General features: G+C 39.1%; 1 protein-coding gene across 2 annotated transcripts in view; it reads right to left on the reverse strand.

Moving 5' to 3' along the window:
• Positions 1-21,630, reverse strand: part of LOC145999704 (uncharacterized) — a 114,745-nt gene that overhangs the window by 12,233 nt on the left and 80,882 nt on the right. The gene's annotated exons all lie outside the window — the stretch shown is intronic.

The following is a 21,630-nucleotide window of genomic DNA, read 5'->3' on the forward strand; positions in this document are numbered from 1 at the left end:
ATGTTGACAAACATTTTAAAATAATTTTGTCCACAGACCATTCGATGTTAAGAGTTTTCAATTGAATGCTAAACATTTCCATTGACACAATATTAAGCAGTTACATAATAACGAAAAAATAATAACCCGCAAAACTATTATTTTCTTTATTATTAAGTGGTAGAGCAGCCACAGGCTGAACTTCTACCACGAGGACTTCACCAACTTATTTGACAAAAATTGTGTTGATCTTTTAGTTTTTAATGCACATCGCTGTTCGTGCGATAAATTATACAATGCAGTAGCCATTAAGAATGCTATATTTCAGTTTGGTAAATTTACGTCAGTCAATATTGTGTATTGTAGCAAAACAGCACGAGCACGAAGAACCGGGTAGGAATTCTACCGCTGTCGTCTGCTTCAGAAGGCAGGAAGGGTCACGTGAACCAATGACGTAGCCCTCTCCATACGCTGGCGTACGAGAGAGCATTTGGGCGCGTGCTTTAGAGAACCAAGCTTTCCCTTCAGATAGACACCAAGGAATATAGGGTCCTGTACGCCGAACCTGCTCGGCGTCCGGCCAGGAAAGGCATTGAAAAAAAAATGCTAGAACGAGTGTTGTTAGTGGAGTGTTGCAAGCGGATCGCGAAAAAAAGCTATTATAATGCCATGAAGGTCAGACACATATGAAATTAGTCAAGATTTACTTTATATTTACAGCATTTACGCATTTTTGAAATTTTAAATCGGGGAACGTAAGGCGTACTATAACGCTACGCCACTGGAAATTATATGGACAATTTGCATGTTTCACACCATTCTCAGTATCTGTCTTTCTCATTCTAGAGATCAAAATTGTATTCGTGTCACTTTGCATTTCAGCTTATGATAAGGATGGGTGTTGACTGTTGACCCGACGATATAAATGAACGAAAGAAAAAACATAAACACATTGCTTACTATGGGATTCGAATGTACTCCCGCTCCCTTACGTTGCAAAGTTATGTAAATGGACATTACATTGTGCCCAACATAAGGGTGCAAAATCATATTGGTTGGGGGGGGGATATCTCAATCTACACACACGCGCGCATATATTACATATACACATAATATAATTATGATATACATATTTATAATGTCATTCAATATAAAAAAATAATGAATTTCTAAATATTTAAAAATGCATTATTAATAAATACAAGAAGCCGCTCCAGAAGCCAGAAGGCACCGTCCTCGCTGCGAGTGAGACCCAGCTGCTTCCTCCCTTCCAGTGTTGCCCTGTGAGGTTCAAGTTTGAAGCGCATTCGTTACATATTCAATGTTCTCTGTTGAATCATTTTTGTACCGAACTTCTTGGCATAATTGCAAAATTGTGGCAGAGAAGGATGAGTAGAAATGAATGAAAGCTGGAATTAGGCACGATGAATTAAAATAAAAGAAATACATTACTAAAATAGCTCGTGCATGCATTCAGACTTTTTCATTAAAGATGGAAACACTTCGGATATGTGAAAGCAAAATAATGGCACGATCTTAGACAAGAAAGGAAGACATGACAAACCCTGTTGATGTCAATGTTTCAAGTTTGTAAGTTTTCGAAGTGCTTGGATAGTTGTTGCAAAGTATTGATGCTCCAAAGGATGGACTATGTTACGTCATTTGATGCAGTGTAGATGTTGCTGTCTGCGCAGGTACGAAATGACCGCTAAAATGCATACAATTAACGGAAACAAACTTTCTCGTATGCTGAAAGAAAATTAGAGATAATGCGTGTGCTGGTCGACCAAATCCAAATTTGAAGATAGAAAAAAAAAGCTGTAGCGTTTCAATGAAAGGGTCTCAGGTACGGTCTCAGGTTTTTAGTACGCACATGCCATTGGTTGCCATTTCCCTTTAATAATTGTAGGACCATTGTGATTAGTAGTTTTATAATTGCAGGCATAGACGTCCGAAGGGGAAAAGGGGCCACACCTGCCTGGAAAATTAATGTCAACCTAAAACTATTTATTATCCACATATAATTTCATTCCAGGGACTGAAGGAGTGTTTTTTGAGAGATCAACACTATTACATGGGAAAATGTGCCTCGTTTGTCCCCCCTTGAAAAAAGAAATGATCTTGCTTCCCATCCCTGGAACAAATCCTGAGGACATCCATGATTTTCTAATAAAACCCGAAATTTCTTTCATAGAGGCAAAATTATTGTATAAGGAGGGATCAACTGAAACCCGTTCAGTGGTCATAATTCGTGAAATAAATTTTATTTCGAGCTGAAACTGGTACACTGTCTAGAGGCGTCTATGGTTAGCGCTCAGTAAATATATTGTTCAGAAGAAGTCACCATGAGCGTTGAGACACTTGTCCCACTGTGTCACTAACTTACAAATGCCGTCCATGTAAAATTGCGAAGGCTGAATCTCAAACCAATCACGCACAGCGTCCTGAACTTCAGCATCAGACTGAAATCTCTGACCTTTCAAAGCCTTCTTTAGAGGCCCAAAGATGTGAAAGTCACAAGGTGAAAGGTCAGGGCTGTAGGGTGGGTGTCGCAACATTTCCCACTTGAATCATTGAAACAAATCCTGCACTTAGTTTGCAACGTGTGGACGCGCGTTGTCATGCTACACAATGACTCCAGCGGTCAATAAACCAGGCCTTTTGTTTTTGATGGCTCTCTGTAACTGTGTCAAGGTCTCACAGTAGCGTGCGGCGTTGATGGACTGTCCTGGTTCCTTGAAGTTGAGCAATAATGGTCCATGGTAATCAAAGAACACAGACGCCATAACTTTCCCCGCAGATGGTTGTGTCTTAAACTTTTTGGGACGTGGAGATGAGGGGTGTTTCCACTGCATAGTGGAAGACTCTGAACTCGGTTCAAAATGATGGCACCAAGTTTCATCCTTAGCAACAATGCGCAGCAAGAAGTTGTTACTTTTCAAATGGTAACGTGACAAATGTTCAATGGAGCATCCCATACGCTCCAACTTTTGGTCCTCCGTCAATACCCTGGGTATCCACTGCGCGCACACTTTATGATAACCCAGAGCTTTCACAATTTTGTGAGCAGTACCATAACCCATGTTTAACTCGTTCGCTATGGATCGAATACTCATGCGTCTAACTGCAGATATTGCCGCATTCACCTTTTCACACACGTCTTTTGTGGCAACAACATGGGCTTGACCAGGATGGGGATAATCAGTGGTTTGTTCACGCCCCTTCCGAAACATTCTTGCCCAGTCCACCACTGTTGTTTTGGACATGCATGCATCACCATACACGTCTTTCATACGCCGGTACACTTCAGCTGGTTGACAACCTTCGGCACTCAGAAACTGGATGACAGCACGCTGCTCCTGTTTGGACGGATTGGGGATGTTGAATGCCATCTCTCACTCGTTATACCTGCAAACACATATAAACAACATTCCTACACCCAACACACAGGAACATTAGCCATTACACACTATTGGACAAACAATATCCTCCTACACACTATACCAATAATACATGGAACGAACGGGTTTCAGTTGATCACACCTTGTACTTAGTTTTAGCCTTAAATTTATTCGCACACCTCTACTATGAAACCTCATTCTATGAAAGAATTATGTACCAATCTTTAAAGCCCCCCCCCCCCGATCCCTTTGTTTCGCGAAGAAAATCTATTTGTGGAAACTGAATATGTGTCATATGACATCAGTGAACCCACAGGAAAATAATGCACGAGCCGTGCCTGGTATGTAGTTATGAGTATTGTTAAAATTTTTACTAAAAGAGTTTCAAAAGACGATGTGCGTGAACTAGGATAGTTGGGGCTACAAATGGCTCTCACATGACATTCAGAACGAAATCATTGATATATTAGGGAGATCTGTTTTGCGCTCCGTGGTAGCAGATATTAAAAGTCGGGAATATTTTGCTATTATGGTTGACGAAACTTGTGACATATCCATCCATGGACAATTAATATTCTGCATTCGAACTGTGAATAAATATTTTGATATTTTTTAGGAATTCATGGGCTTTTATGAGATTCCGAACACTGAAGCCAAAACTTAAAAAAGGGAGAGAGTGAGTCATTCATTAATTTATTTCAGTGATCATAGCCCTCCCCCCCAATAATTTTGGCAAGTCGGCGCCCCTGACCATGCATATCAATAAATATAAATGGAAAAACTATTAGTCAACAAGAAGTCATAAATGTTTTGGACTTACGTTAGATTAAAAACTTAAATGGAAGTCGCAAGTAGAACTGGCACAATGTAAGGTATCTCAAGTGTTTAACATAATTAAAACATTGACAGTTAAGGAAAATTGGGGTGCTGATCCTAAATTGGTACATCAGATCCATAAACAAATGTTAAACTCAAGACTAGAATACGGTTCCTTTATGTACGATGATAACAATGTTCTACAAATTTTCACTTTTTAACAGAAATGAAAGTAGCCGCTTCTTACTGAAATTTCCCTCCTGAACATGAATATGTACTTCATTTTCTAAGACTGGCTCTTAATTTGAAGTTACAGCATTATTCATGTTACTCATAAGCAATGCATTGGCTCTTATTTTCAAGATAAGCATAATTCATGTTACATAACAACTAATCATAATATATTATACTTAGATGAATCAATAGAAAGTCTCCAGTCCTCGGTCCCCATGTTACCTTCCGATTTACAGTATTCTTGTTGGGAAACCTGATGGTAAGAGACCTGTAGGCAGGCCAAGACAAAGATGGAGAGATAATGTTGAGATGGACCTAAAGGAAATTGGTAAAGGATGGAAAAGATTGGATTGAGTTTGCCCAGGATAGGGAAAGATGGAAGGTTTGTGTTGCTGCAGCCATAAACCTCCAGGTTTAAGAAGGCTAGAGTTGTTGAGTTGCTGTTTAAGTACGCTTTGTGCACAGGAAGGCTTATCGGGACTGAACCTACAGTTTAAATTGGGATCCAAAACCACTTGTGCCTCTAACAGGTATCAATCCTGGGACCCCTTGATTACAAGGCGACGATGCTACCGCTGAGCCATCAGGGAGGCCCCATTAAGAAGGCTAGAGAGTTAGTTACTTATTTATCTTGTGGGGTTTGATAGCAGCCAAAGGTGGTATAATTCTTCCCTGAATACATGACATGTCGGAATGGAGTGCTGTTGTTTGGATGCTATGTTGCCAAATTACCACCAGTGTTACCATGTTGATGTATATCTAACAATACTCTGGCCACACTGCATAACTGAATGCAAACTAGCCAATGTTGAGGGGATCTGAAACAGCAAAGGATGGGGTGATACGAATGTATTTGTATTTGGTACAGAGTCTGCTAGAAGGTTGAAAGGTAATGTTTAGTTTATGTTTTATAATAAAATAAATCCTGCCTTGGTCAGCATATTGGAGTTTGGAAACAAGGCTTAATGGTGTTAACTGATTCAGCCTCTGTGCTAAATTCATTACAGTTTGCATCATGGTCATGTCATAGGGAATGGTATATTGTTAGCATAAGAATACTGATACTGAAAATAATGACATTGGGATATGATATCAACTTTATTTGGACACCTGGACATTCTTTAATAGAACGGAATAATATAGCAGATACATGATCAAAATATGCAGTGAATCAAACAATCCATCGGCCATTTTCAACAAAGTTTCAGTCTGTATTTTTGAAATCACACACTAAAAAATATTACTTACTGACTAGCAAAGCTTGTGGACAAATATTCAATGCGGTAAGGCATACTATTCTATACAATAAAGAATTCCAAAGGAATGTTGCTTTAAACACATTCAACTCTCCTGGAGTTCTCTCACAACTATAATGTGCAAATCACACTATCGCCACAGCTCACCTTTACGAAAAGAACTTAGTGCCTTCACCAGTTCGTTTGTGTAATGAATATACTGCAACTCTGAACCATATTAAATTTCAGTGCAAACTTTATGAAACATACAGATATAAATTTTTACAGGACTTGTACAAGAGTGGACATCAAGCGCCACTGACACTTCCTTGTTTACTGACTTCTCCTTCATCCTTGGTAATCAATATTCTTACAAAATATTTCAATAAGTCTAATGTAATGCTGTCAATGTGTAACGATTATGAAATTAATATTTGTGTGTAAATATTATGTGCATACATAGGGTTACCAAATTGCTGTAAGGGAAATGTAGGACACAAAACATTCTCAATAAATAATACGTATTTCTAAAGAGAACGTTAGAAAATAGTTGAAAAATGACACTTTTCAGTTTTCAAAAAATGATTTCTTAATGAATATTTAAATACAAAATTTCAAAACTTGCAATCATACTAATCAATGTACCTCTTACTACATGATTTAAGTGGTACTTCTCAGAGGAGACAATTTTTATCAAAATTTCAGGTTTAGTTAAAATATATTTATGTTAGAGTGGACAGTCAAACTGTTTGATATTATTGGGACCAGTACCAAACAAACATTTTACAGACTTTATGAAAAAACAATCTCTCTCGTGAGCCTGTTGTGCTGATGGTAATGAAAGTACTCTCTCAATATTTGAATTATAACCTGTAATGGCAAACAAATATTCAGCAATTATTGTAATTTAAAATGGTTCGAGAAGTTTCATCTTGGGTAGTTTTTAGTTCAATAACATGGTGTCTACCAAAATAACACATCCAGAATTCTTTACTTTTTCTGGACTTTTTTTTTTTTTTCAGTTTTCTTAACGTTTATTTATTCGACCCCTACTTAGGTAAAGTTGGAAATTAGCAAATAAGAAAATAAATATTTATTTAATGAAAAGGGCCAGTTAAGATAAAACTGAAGCTGAATTTAAGAAGAGAATTAGATCTGCTTTCTCGTATTATTGCATCCTGAACTGTGTTTGGCAGACAAGCGAGGCTTTCACGTCTGGACTCACAGCCAGTATAATATTATGTGGGACTTTTGTCGGTTGTCCCTATATGTTTGTGACTGTCCCTTCATCATCTTATCTTACCATCATTCATCCTCATCTTTGCAATTAGCCAGAGGACAGATAAAAAGTGAAGTAAAATAAACTAAATCAACCAATCAGTCATTATGAAAGCAAAAATTCTTGACCACAAGAATAATTTATGGCCTTTTTATTGACTTCTTGACCTACTTCTGCTCAGGAATTAAACAGTGACGTTATCAGAAAGTGGTTCCAAAACTTTGTTCATTAAGTGCTTCCATTTTTCAGTTTATTTAATAGCAGGACAAACTTCTTTTTTTTTTTTTTTGGGGCAATGACTGAATCAAAATAAATTTCAACATTGAGTTTGGAAGCGCAGTCCATAGACTTGTAACTTGCATGATTTTTTTCTGTTACCTACTTTCCTAATTAATACTATCTGACGCTCAAAATGTAGGACATTTATGATATTTTTCAAATTCCTCCCGGATGCCAGACATAAGGCTAAAATGTAGGACATGTCTGGGAAAAACCAGACGTCTGGTAACCCTATGCATACATGAATATAATATCATTTGATAAATTGTTAACTGGTTGGTGCATGAATTTTGACCCCCTTTACCATTGCCCACATCTCCCGCACCAAAACAGACCCCCCCCCCTGAAAACCATATTTGCACCCCCACACATTGCACCTTGGGAAATATCCAGTCCACGGACAAATCCACCACCACCAACGACCCTAACCCACTCCAAAACAACCATACTGTACTCAATTTATCCAGCCATAAATTCACCACTGATGAAATAGCCTGTTGTATCGAGAGGCCTTACCTTCTCCCCAACCAATTCCGCCTGCTTTTTGACATACACACCTTTGCCAGCAACCTCCGATCCCAACATTTCTGGATCAAAAACCCCACTCCAAACTACTACCAATGAAACCCACCCAAGCCTCCTTCAATTTTGCCCCCTGACACCTCCTTCGAAGATCCTTTTCCCCTGCCTACCAACCATCCCTTGGAAAAGTACATTACTGCCATCATTTCCACCACCTTTGACGGCTCATTCCTAAATGACCTCCACAACCAACCAAACCTCAACCCCTCCTAACAAAAAGCTCTCCTAGATCTCCCCAACAACTATAACATCAAAATCCTCGCAGCTGACAAGGGGTCCACTATGGTGGTCTTAAACTCTCAAGATTACCTGGCGGAGGCCACCCGCCAGCTGGCTGACTCCTCCACCTACAAACCCACCACAGTTGACCTATCCTCTGCACACCTCAACAAAATCCAGGACTTCATCCACACCTGTGGCCCTCCTGAAGGCCTGACAGCTCCTACCACAGCCATGTTAATTCCTGATAAACCTGGTAGACCCATTGTGTCCATCTACAACTCACCCACAGAAAGAAACTCAGCCTTTGTTGACTTCCATCTCCTACCTCCAGAAAATCAGCACCCTTCCACCATTGCCCCCAAACACCATGCTTTCCACCATCGACGTCACATTCCTCTACACAAACATACCCCACTCCCATGGCCTTCGCTCCATAGAATTCTACCTCAATAGCAGATCCAAACCTCACAATCCCAGCACCAACTTCCTGACCAACCTTGTCCTCACATGTAACAATTTCACCTTTGAAAACCAACATTTCCTACAGATCCGAGGTACAGACTAGGGATGGCCAAACGGATCCGGATCCGAAAAATCCGGATCCAGATCCAAAAGTTACGGAGGGGATTTTGCCCCCTAAAACAGTTTTTAGCTGAAACAAAGAAACACGCATTTCTTCCTTTGGGTCCCTCTATACACCTGCCACGTTTCTTGGAAATCTGAGGGGGACACATAAGTCAAATGCCCACTTAAATTTGTCCTCATATTGACATTTGAGGGGGGGTTGTCCCCTAAAACAGTTTTTTAACCGAAACAAAAAAAACACGCATTTCTTCATTTGGGCCCGTTTATACACACACCTGCCAAGTTTCATGGAAATCGGAGGGGGACACTTAGATAACCTCCCTTGTTAGTCTTACACTTTGTAATTATATAACACTGCATATATTATAATGTTTTATTTTAATTTGTAAAACTGTAACTGTAGAACAATTGTATAATTTTTGTATAACATTTCTATCTTGTTATATGTCTGAAAGGTTTCATCCTGGAATGGAATGTCTCACATTTATGTGTGTTTTCATTTCCAATACATTGGAATTCGAATACATTCGAATACATATTCATTTCAATGGCATTTACAAAATCACCTCTGACATTTTATGTTAAACAAGTAAGATTACTTTTGTGCACGAGTGTGTTAGCCGATGTGTAGCAAAGTATTTTAGGAACAACACTTGAAAAAATTCTTGTAGGACTAACGAAAAATTTATTTGTAATCGAAGATCATAATACCTTTTAAGGTGTGGTAATATTATAATGGGATAGAGATACGAAACTCTCGCATCCGGATCCGAAACTCTCGGGCCCGGATCCGAAATTTTCGGATCCAGAACTCTTGGATCCAGATCCAGATCAGGAACTCTCGGATCCGGATCCAGATCAGGAACTCTCGGATCCAGATCCAGATCCGAAACTTTCAGACCCGGATCCGGAATTTTCGGATCCGGATCCGTTTGGCCATCCCTAGTCTGTACCTCGGATCTGTAGGAAATGTTGGTTTTCAAAGGTGAAATTGTTACATGTGAGGACAAGGTTGGTCAGGAAGTTGGTGCTGGGATTGTGAGGTTTGGATCTGCTATTGAGGTAGAATTCTATGGAGCGAAGGCCATGGGAGTGGGGTATGTTTGTGTAGAGGAATGTGACGTCGATGGTGGAAAGCATGGTGTTTGGGGGCAATGGTGGAAGGGTGCTGATTTTCTGGAGGTAGGAGATGGAAGTCAACAAAGGCTGAGTTTCTTTCTGTGGGTGAGTTGTAGATGGACACAATGGGTCTACCAGGTTTATCAGGAATTAACATGGCTGTGGTAGGAGCTGTCAGGCCTTCAGGAGGGCCACAGGTGTGGATGAAGTCCTGGATTTTGTTGCACTTCTCCAGCTCGCACCCGTTCCACACCAAAAAAGCCATTCCATTCTCTCTGGGCCTCAGGGGACAGCGCCTTAACACTTCACCCACCTCCCACCAGAATTATAACCTCCGCCTACACCAAGCCCTGGTCAACCGTGGATATCCCTCCACCCTGGTCACCAAACAAATATCACGAGCTGTCTCACACACCACCACCACCAAGAAACCTGCCGCCATCAACCCACCTACACTCATTGCCCAATATCATCCCCACCTCAACAAAATCAGGCACACACTACTCTCTCTCCTTCCCATTCTCCACAGTGATTCTGAAACCAAAAACATCTTTCCCGACAAGCCCATAGTGCTTTTCAAATGCCCCCCCCCCCTCCAAAACATCCTGGTACACAACACTCCTCCACCACACAACCAACATCTCCCTGCTCATAAATGCAACCACCCTAGGTACAAAACCTTCCCCATTCTCATTACCTCCCACACCTTCCAGGTGCACACTGCCACTGGCAAATTTACCATCCACCCCAAAGGGACCTGCCACACCTCAAACCTGATCTACATCCTCACCTGCAACATCTGTGGTGATTATTACCTGGGGGCAAACATCAACTCCCCTCAACCTCCACATCAATAACCACCGCTCCTCCACCCACAACTTGGACTTCCCTGTCGCCGTCCATACCAACCACCACAATATCCCTTTCAACGAATGCTTCCGGGTAGCGATCATCCATCTCTTACCCCAACCAGCCAACATCTCAGTTTGCAAAAGATGGGAGAGGGCCTATATATCAGCCATGAGTGCAACCACTCCACCTGGCCTGAACAAGGCCACCCAGTAACTTCCCCACCCATCCCCCAGCCCCACCCCACTCACAGTTTTTGACGAGCCTGGTGACCGAACAGTGTTTTTTCAGTTTTACGCACTACTTCTTTTTCGATCAAGACCTGGCAACTCTGCCGGTCTCTAACTTCCAGTTACGTATTTCTCCTAATACTGATGATGCAGCGATAGAGTCTGCGAAAATTCAAATTTTTTACTGGCTGGTGAGTGGTTTCCTTTCTCCTTCTTTGCTTTTTATTTAGTCCTTTTGGCACTCCTTTCTTTTATCCATTTTATATATATATAGGGTGTTTTTTTTAGAGTGATAGAACTTTGAATTGAAATAAAACACATAAAAAAATAAGTTTGAAGCCAATTGTGTTTTTATTTGAAAGATAACTTTCTGATATTTAAAAAAAAAAAGGTAAAGTGTTCCCCTGTGCTTAGCACCACACCATGAAGGCGTATAGGGGGTGTGGGGGTAACGCCCCACACTTTCTTGATCCGGTCATGAGTAGGGTGATGTGATCAGCATCACGCCCATGACCTCCTTAACCCCCCAGGGTTTCCCCCAGGTACCCATGTTATTCGACGCTGGGTGGGCGCCGGGGCCGCTTCCAACGTTAGAAAAGTTCCCAGATATTTACTTTTTGAAATTAATTTCCGGCATATGTCCACCACGACTAGCTGTGATGAACCGGATTCGATTAGTCCAATTTTGAACCACTTTTTCAAGTAATTGGGGACGTATGTCGTTAATAACACGAGTTATGTTGGTTTCCAAAGCGTCAATTGTTGCTGGTTTATCAGCATAAACCAGAGACTTTACATACCCCAAAGAAAATAATCCAGTGGCGTTAGGTCACATGATCTAGGAGGCCAATTCACTGACAGCACCGATATTTCCGAAGTGCTCTATATGTTTGGCGAACAGAACTTGATTTTGGAAATATATTTCCACAATTTGTAAACGTTGTTGCCGTGTCAGTCTTTCCATGATCATTTGCCAATGCTCACTGATATGAAATGACAAAACAACATGTCATCAAAACAAAACAAATGACAGCTATCCCTATCGAAAGTTCTATCACTCTTAAAAAAATACCCTTTATATAGCGGCAATTCCGAATGAAATGCTCGTGACGGTGACGTCCAACTTAAAGTGTAAGGAATGGAGGTCATCATTTATCGGACAACATTTTCAAAACAAAGAAAAATTAATGTAAGCACTGAAAATGGCAATTATTTTTGGTGCAATTTTGATTATTAAACCTTGCATTACATTAATTGTTTAATTTATAAACACATTTCAAAACCGTCAGCTTTTTCTGCCGGTCCCTGTACCTATAAAATTAAACCAATTTTATTCCAAATTTATTAATATCATTACTATTATTATTATATCCTTGGGGAGACTCTTCTACTTGATCCATCAGATTGGTGACTATCTAGCACAAAGTTTTTCATTTTTACCTCTGTAAGCTGAAAAATCATTAGATTTTGACAAAAAGCTGAGACTGAAGTCTTAGTCCATAAGCAACCGAATCAGTTTTCCTTTTCCTTCAGAGTATCCTGTGAATACTGCTGGGACTGCTTATAACAGAGGAGATATTGCTAACCATTGGATTCACAGGAGCCCCTGATATATTTTTCTAAGTCCACTTGATGCCCAGTTAGGCAAACTGGAATGGAACCTACAGTTTAGTGGAATGTGGATCACCACTGGGTATCAAACAGAGATCCTTTAATTGCAATGTGAAGTATAAGTTCACTGAATTATCATCAAGAGCCTGGAAGACCCTGAAATATTAAGTACTACAACTAAGAAATGTAATGGAAATAAGTAAAGTAACACTTAATTAGACTCTCCATTCTTAGGATTTGTAACATGCAAACCTACACATATCTCTTCCTGAACTGATATAACTGATATGTGGGAGAAAACATAAGAATAATTACTACGAAAATGTTACATTAATGAAACTTCTTTATTAATTTTCACAGATATAGATAATGAAGTATAAAAACATTTCTTAGTGTGCTTTTCTATTTACTTAAGTTCACATCTATTAATTCAATAACATAATTCAGTAAATACAATCAAATGAAACACAAACAACTTGAATACAATGTTTAAAGGAAGTGACAGAGTACACGTCATGCTGCTTCTCACATTTGTGATTAAAATCCAAGAATTTCTACACAGGAACGGTTCTAATGAAACCCCTTTTGTGACTGACTGTTGCCCAATCAGAGCACAGACTATTCAAATGGATTATCGAAAAGAAGCATCAAGGTACAGAATGCTATTTATTTATATTTTGTGGTGAAGAGAACGCAATGTAGAAAGGGTAACAAATATTTGTGACTTGTGAGAAAGGAAAGATGGAGTGGTGGAACATTCTCATCTGTAGTTATTTAATAGCAATTATGCAACAAAGTACGTATGATGTATATTTGTATAGCAGTGATTAATGTGATGATAAAATATATTCAACAACCAACAGTAAAACATAATATGTACGTGTGCAATTTCAGACCATTCAAGATTTTAAATAGGAACGCTGTTCAATGACTTTCAATTTTTTATGTAAAGCCTTCAATTCAACGACTTGTTCATGATTCATTTGATCGTGTACAAACAGTTTTAGACAAACCGTTCACTAGACATAGCAATTGTTAAAGGTAGGCATAAAATATGAGATTAAATTGTTATTACTGACATGCTACAACCATGTTACAATAAAATATACCCCCACACCCCCTATATACCTGCATAGCATGGTGCTAAGCACAGGGGAGCACTTCTTACCTTTTTTTTTTTACACAATTTCTGAATACAATGTGCCTGATAAAGAACGAAAATCCTTTATTTAACAAGCTATTTAAAATTCAAGCACCTTTGATAATTAGTATTTTCATTTGTAATAATTTCTGAAAGTTTTAAACTAACACTTTATGAAATTACATAATGGTGAAATGAACAGAGCAAATTTTGGTAATACAATAAAGTGTACTAGGTTTGTTAAATATAGCATGGAAAACTATTTTTATACACAATCCTCAATTACATTTTAGAATTTATTATAATCGACCATACCACAATACAATGCCATGTACCAAAAAATCATGCTGTTAGCCAGAATTATAACCTGGACTTCTGGCACACCTTTCCCAACTAGTGATTCTGCAATGGTGATCTTGTTAGTGTTAAGTAGTGTCCAACAGAAAATCAAGGTCAGTTGTTTTCTCCTTCGATGCTAAAGGCTAACAGCAATAATAATAACTAGGGAAGGGATTTTAAGGTGCAGCACCTTTCCAAAAATATAGCTGTTTTCATATCAATCGTTTCAGATATGTATTGGACATGAATTCAAGTAAAATGAACACACTTTGTTGCACATTTTTGTGAGAATAGCATATTTATCCCCTTTTTACCCCCTCTTTGATGTTTCAGCACCTTTTCTTTCATGTTTTATTAAAAAAATTGGACAGAAAAATAAATGATTTTCACTCTTGAGCAGCTACATAAAATCATATAGTTTAATTTTGTATAGCAGAATGAGAGCTATAAAATGGTATAATATAATAATTGCAGCCCCAACAGTTCCCAAGGTAATGTAGCAAAACCCACGAGAGAAAACACACACTTCAACAAAACCTATTCGACAGAACCACAGTTCTCTATGTAGTCTGCACGCATTATAGACAGAAGCTGCAGAAAAAGAGAGCTTTGTTGATTGACAGTAACTAATTAGTAATTATGTTATTTGCTACAGTGTTGAACAAAGAATGTTAATGTAACTGGTTTAGACCTGAATAAAGACATTTTTATCAGCACCTTTTTGAAAACATTTTCAGAACTTTCCTTTTCCGATCATAATTTTGCACCTTAAAGTATGTTCCCTATACCGCGTTTGGTAGAACCTGTCCCGCTTCCCGCGCTAGGGAGCGCTCAACAGTTTCGGTGCCAATGAGAAACGAGGAAAAAATCGTCTGCTGGGCAGCGAGGAGCGAATGAAAGCCAGAAGAGAGGCGCTTACGTACACGCTGTTGCAACGTTGCGTATTTTAATTGGCTGCCTGGCTTTGACTTTCCCCAGCACCGAGAAAAGCCAGGGAGCAACTAGCGCGGGAAGCGGGACAGGTTGTAACAAACGCGGTATAGTAATACCTCTTGAGCCCTTGGGGGCCAGAGCCTACATATCTACTGCCAACCTCAATCCCACATGCCCCAGCACAACAAACGCCTACTTGTCATTGTTAGGTTTCTATGACCAGGTTAAGCTACTCATTCATAGCTCCCCAATTTCCTCACGATGGTGGGTGGCCACCAGTCCCATACACTGGCCACAATGTCAGGAGAAAAGTTGTTACGCTTCCACCCAGGAGACTAGGAACTAGTGTACGTCCCATAGCCCGAGCCCAAAGCCTGACACCTTAGACAACATTGCACTGACGCAGAACTAATGCTAAAGAGTAGTCAATGCAGTATTAGCATGGTATGAAATAACTAGAATGTTGAAATCTAAAATGCTCTTAGCCCCACAACAGGTTTCATGTATTAATACACTCGAGTATGGCACTTGGCATCTCCCGTGCCAGTCTTGCCTCAACCGCCAAGCTGTTCATATCCCAGACTGAATTGGCAGTATTGCAGCTCAACTACATTCTGTGCGCATGTTTGGGTCTATATATCAGGGTGGCTACAAACAAGCAGAAATGAAATTCCCTGACTTTTCCAGGTTTTCCAGGACAAAATTTACATTTTTCTCTGACAATTACAAACTAAACTAAATCGATGTTTTTGCAAATAGAAATAATAAACTCACACAGATCCACGTATGGTTTTGTTAAGTACCATTATTACCTTGTATGAAATTGACTTAATTTATCTATTCTCTATGATTTGAATTCAAACTGCAAAATAGTGAATTTGGAAAATTATTACAAGTTACAAGCTAGGGAAGGATTACGGAATTTTGTCATACGCAGTAAGTTTAAAATAAAATACTTGATTATTTTTAAAGTTACGACTAAATGAGATAAGTGAAGAGTGATTGATTAAGAAATACAATTAGTAATTTATCCGTCTCCTTATACATTCTCGGTATTATATGTTGATATTTCCACTAAGGTTTGGAACCCTCTGCTTGCAAGAACCATGTGCAGACTCATTTTTCAATGCTTAAAGCTACTTCTCTCTTCTCTGTAAAGCAAACAACTTAACTCTTGCATATAAGTGAAACAATTGAATCGAATAAAATAAAGTGTCCTCTTTCCTTACATTATCAATGGGATTTCTGCTTCAGTACAGTATATCCAAGTGAAGTACTGTGAAACTGACAACATGCAGTTATACCATTAATGCTGACGAAAAGGGTATGTAGGTATTAGTATTAGAAATTTAACGCAAGGAATTTATAGAATTGCATTGTATAGGTACCTGACTTAGCTAACCACACATTAAAACAGGAACACTCTAATAATAAAAGCTTCTGAAAGTTCATATACGAGGGGCATCCTGAAAAAAGCTCCAATGGTGACTATACACAGCACTAGTGGTCGAAAAGCGACACACACACACATGCAGGCAGGAAGAAGTGGCATGTAGCTGTAATCTGGTACAGTTGCAATGCAGCCGTTTTAGGACAGTTCCAGGTTAAAGATTGCAGCTCTCATACATTCTCCCACAGACTGCGATGTAGCCTACATTGCACGCTCAGAATTTGGCACAGAGCCACCAGCAATAGTGTGAGGTGTGCAGACCGGACATCGGGAGTGATAGTAAGGTCAGACGATGGTGCAGACAATTCACGGAAGGCCAATCGAATGTGCATATACCCCATACACACAGGTCCTTTGCATCACTTCAGGTGAGAGATCTTGGACCACTCCCTGTACAGCCCTGGCCTTGCATGTACCGACTTTCATCTCTTTGTTTAACTGAAGATTCTGGCAGGGCAGGATTTGACAGCTACACTGCAGTAGAGATAGTTCCAGTCTTTGCTGTCAGACACATATAACATGGGCATACAAAATTTAGTGCCATGCTACGACAAATGCCAGAACAACAGTGGTGATTATGCCAAAAATTAGGTTAGGACTCACTGTTACTAATGCAATAAATTACAACTGATATTCTTGTTTTATTTATGCCTAATCGGTAGGGACCTTGATATTTTGTTATTTTTTTTAAAAATTGGTGTATTTTCTTATTTTTTACTATTGTGTGTTATTTTTACCAAACTTCACATTTTCTGGCAAATATCTGAAATTATACCTTCATGGTGTTTTTAAACTACTGTTTCAAATTGTAAGTCACATGGCTAATGCCTCTTTCTGAGAGTTTGATGCCTTGAAAGTTATTTTGGGAAAGTTACTTTCCATACCCCTTTTTTAATTTGAAGGTAAGGATTTTAGATAATGGAATTTTCTCCGTATATACTGAAGGGTGCATAATGACCATAAGTGGCGACGCACCCAAAAAATTAAAATCAATCAATCACACGTGACAGATACCGATATATTATGGCACCAAAAATTGGCATTATCTTTTTTTGACTTGTTAGTGTTACGTTTCCCAAAATTCGCGTTTTTGTTTTAGAACATTTATCTGCCAAATATACCGAAACTTAATACTCCATTGTGCTTTTAAACTATTATTTTAAATTGTAGGTCACATGGTCTACGTATTTTCGTGACAGTTTGATATGTTGGAACAGATTTTTGAGGAAGTAAAAGTAAAGTGCTCCCCTGCACTTTTCCATGAAGGTGTATAGTAGGGGTGTGGAGTTAGGGCCCCACACTTTCTTGATCACGGCTGAAGGTGGGGGTGATGTGATCAGCACCACGCTCCTGGCTACCTTTATCCCTCAAAGTTTCCTCAAGGTACCAGCTTCATATGATGCTGGGTGGGCGCCGAAGCAGTTTGAATAGGTGGAAACCATCCCGGTTCTCCACCGCAGGGGATCGACTCCAGGTCTTTCACATAGTAGTCAGACACCCTAACGACTCAGCTCCATTATTACTCGCTCGACAAATGCCGATGGTGCGCACTTAGCTTGGTAATTCAAAACATATCTCGTGCGACAAATACGAAGATGTGGCTCCCGTGTGACGGTAGATACGCACTCGATCTTGTGTTAGAACCCTGCCACTTTGCTCTGTGATGCAAATAGTTTGGATAGAAGTTGAAAAAATTGTGGGAAATACATGATTTAATGTGGTTGTCGGAATTATTTAATGTACGTATAACTCTATAGTTTACTCTTGAGTAAAATGTTGGAAAACTTGCATGTTCTATGTACACAAACATGGCCTAGAAAAGACAACAATGTTGGATTTCATGGAATTTTTCGTTGCTTTAGGACATTTCTTTAAAAAAAAAAAATAGCTAAAAACGCCAACAATTCGCATTTTATGCCAAATTCACATTATTTCGATATTTTGAATGGGCGAAAAATGTGTCCAGACATCACTGCATATTTCTAAACATAACTTCACAGTAATTACCATTTTGCACGGTTTTCGCGTTTGCGAAAAATCAATGTCCCTACTAATTGGAAATTACTTTCTGGCCACCCCTCGTATAAATCAGTATATGGAAAGTGAAAATTTAGCAGGGCTGGCAGAGGAAAGTCAATTCTAGAAAAAAGTGATTTGATTTTATGACTGAATGATTAGAGTAAATATATTAAAATATTTATGTATTTATTATTAGTATTTTATTTCATAATATTGGACATTAACCTTACTCAGTGAGAGATTAATGACCATCTCTCATGAGTTTAAACAGACAGGACAGAGAGTGGCGTTAATTTCATTGCAATACTAGTGTTGCAGTAAATTTGAAGTTGGGAGCATGCACTTGCCAATTTTTATAACGTTCACCAATGCAGATTTAAGTTTCACTTTTTTAAGCATGCACTTGCCAATTTTTATAACGTTCACCAATGCAGATTTAAGTTTCACTTTTTCGTGATAGTATTCAATATATATCCCATTTGGTTGGATTCTTCTTGATATCTAAGAATAGTGCAATGTCATTGTAAACCTATGTTAACTTGTGCGAAACCAGTAATACGTCAGGATGATGAAAGAAAACCTTCGTAAGTGAGCCAGAAGAGTAATAAAATTCCAGCAGAATATTTGCAGTCTAAAGCTCTTCTTGTTTACGCATTCGATTTTTGTTGGATGTTGCAGTCCATGCAATTTCTGTCGCATGTTGTAGTGAGATACTTTGCCGGGTGGCGATATTTGACAAAAATCGTATGTATCAATGGAACCTATTTGTTTCCATGTTCCTTCAGTTTGCCCAAGAAAATGCCTTACTACGACGTCCGACAACTATCGGACGATGCCACCTGCTCTTATCCACTCCATCTGTTGACAAGTCCCCTTTCTAGAAAAAATGATAATTCACTGCATTTTCCACGTAATATTTAGAGGCTTAACCTTTACTTCCCCGATGATACCATTATGGTATCATCAGAGTAAGGTCGTACTCGCCCGATGATACCGTACGGTATCATGGTGCTGATTACGAAATGAATGTACTTTTTGGACCTTCATACTCTTATATTTGGGTGGAACTCTGACACAGGTCTGGAGCAAGCCTGGGAAATTCATATTGATAACCAACCTCCCCCCTCTCCGCAACATATCCATGCCACATTTCCGAACAGAGTTTCACATTTGGCTCATTATTCAACTTGTATGGCACCCAGAAACATGAAACATGTTTCAATATCTTTGGAAACGTCCATTCTTTGAAGAGAATACTAAGGTTTGCACCTTCTCCCCAAAATAGCGGGATAAAAGGGGGCAAACTCCAGATTTTTATGTTTTTTTTTCATTGAAATTCGGCTGTCGCGCCCCCAAACTACCCTTCCTCGGTTCGGCGTTCTGAATTATACACGGTTGCATGCTATGATGTTTCAGCTGCAAAACAAAACTTATCCGAAGTAGATTGCTCCCATAATGCATAGTGCCCAATTTATAAGAATTTTCCTCCAAAAATGCAAAATAACTATTTTTCGTAAAAAAAAAAATTTAAAAAAAAATCACATTTTGGCTTATTATTCAACTTGTATGGCACCCAAGAACATGAAACATGTTACGTTCTCTTGGGCAATGTCCATTCTTTGAAAAGAACACTAAAGATCGCGCCTTCTTCCCAAAAACTCCAGATTTTTATTGTTTTTCCATTGAAATTCGGGGGCTGCGCCCCCCCAATCCCCCTTTCTCGCTTCGGTGTTCTGAATTATACACGGTTGCATACTCTGTTGTTTTAGCTGCAAAATAAAACTTATCCGAAGTAGATTGCTCCCATAGTGCCCGAGTTATAACAATTTTCTTAGCAATATGCAAATTACCAATTTTTCGTAAAAAACAGTTTCACATTTTGGCTTATTATCAGTGGCGTAGCGTTATAGTACGCCCGGCGTTCCCAGATTTAAAATTTCAAAAATGCTTAAATGCTGTGATTATAAAGTAAAACGAGACTAATTTCATATATGTTTGACCTTCATGGCATTATAATAGCTATTTTTCGCGATCCGCTTGCAACGCTCCACTCTCAACACTCATTCTAGCATCTCTTTTCAATGCCTTTTCCGGCCGGACGCCAAGCAGGTTCGGCGTACAGGACTCCTATATTCCTTGCTGCCTTTCTGGAGGGACAGCTTCGATTTCTACAGCACGCGCGTAAATGCTCTCTTATGCCAGCGTACGGAACAGGGAGGTCTAGAGGTCTACCATGATTGGTTCATGTGACCCTTCCTGCCTTCTGAAGCAGATGACTGCGGTAGAATTCCTACCCGGTTCTTCGCTCTTCACGCTCATGCAACTCGTGCTATGTGATGCTACAATACACAATATTGACTGACGTAACTTTACCAATCTCAAATATACTGCTTCTTAATGGCCAATGCATTGTATGATTTATCGCACGAACAGCGATGTGCATTAGAAACTAAAAGATCAACACAGTTTTTGTCAAGTAAGTTGAAGTCCTCGTGGTAGAAATTCAGCCTGTTGCTGCTCTACCACTTAACCCGCAAAACTATTAATTTTTTTTATTGTATTCTTTCGTTATTATCTAACTACTTAATATTGTGTTAATGGAAATGTTTAGCATTCATTTGAAAACTCTTAACATCGAATGGTCTCTGGACAAAATTATTTTAAAATGTTTATCAGCATTCTCAAGATGTAATAAACAGTGGTCTGAATTACTAATCGGCACTGTCAGTAGAGTGTACGATATTTGGATCATCCACTCTGCTTTGCACAGTGCGCCAAGATGACAGAGGTCCCTGGTTCGAATCCCGGCGTGAGCACGGATGTTCTTTGCCAGTGTCCCTTCATCAATATCATCACTCATATTCATATTCGCAATTAACCAAAAGTGGTAGAAAAGCGAAATAAAATAACCCAAATCAATCAGTAATTGGATCATCCACAACAATGACGTCTACTGTTGTGCAGAGGCGCTTATGATTCAGGTAGGTTTTTAATGACTTTGCGTCATGCAGAAAGGTATAAAAAAAGGTATAAAACACCAGAGTTCAAAACATTTCTGGCATAGTGAGGCATCTAATTTTCTAGCTAAAACATGCATGGATGATGTTTTATTGAAAACCCAGCTGTCTTCAGGCAAATAAACAATACCTGTGGCGACTAATTCCATAAGTAAATTATTAAGCAAGAAAGGGCCGACCCTTCCTTCGGACTTGGCATTCCCACCCGAAATGTCCATGCTACGCCACTGCTTATTATTCAACTTGTATGGCACACAGAAACATGAAACATGTTTCATTCTCTTTGGAAACATCCATTCTTTGAAGAGAA

This window comes from Lepisma saccharinum, chromosome 15, assembly GCF_977018435.1.
Source record: "Lepisma saccharinum chromosome 15, izLepSacc3.1, whole genome shotgun sequence".
NCBI classification, from domain to species: domain Eukaryota; kingdom Metazoa; phylum Arthropoda; class Insecta; order Zygentoma; family Lepismatidae; genus Lepisma; species Lepisma saccharinum.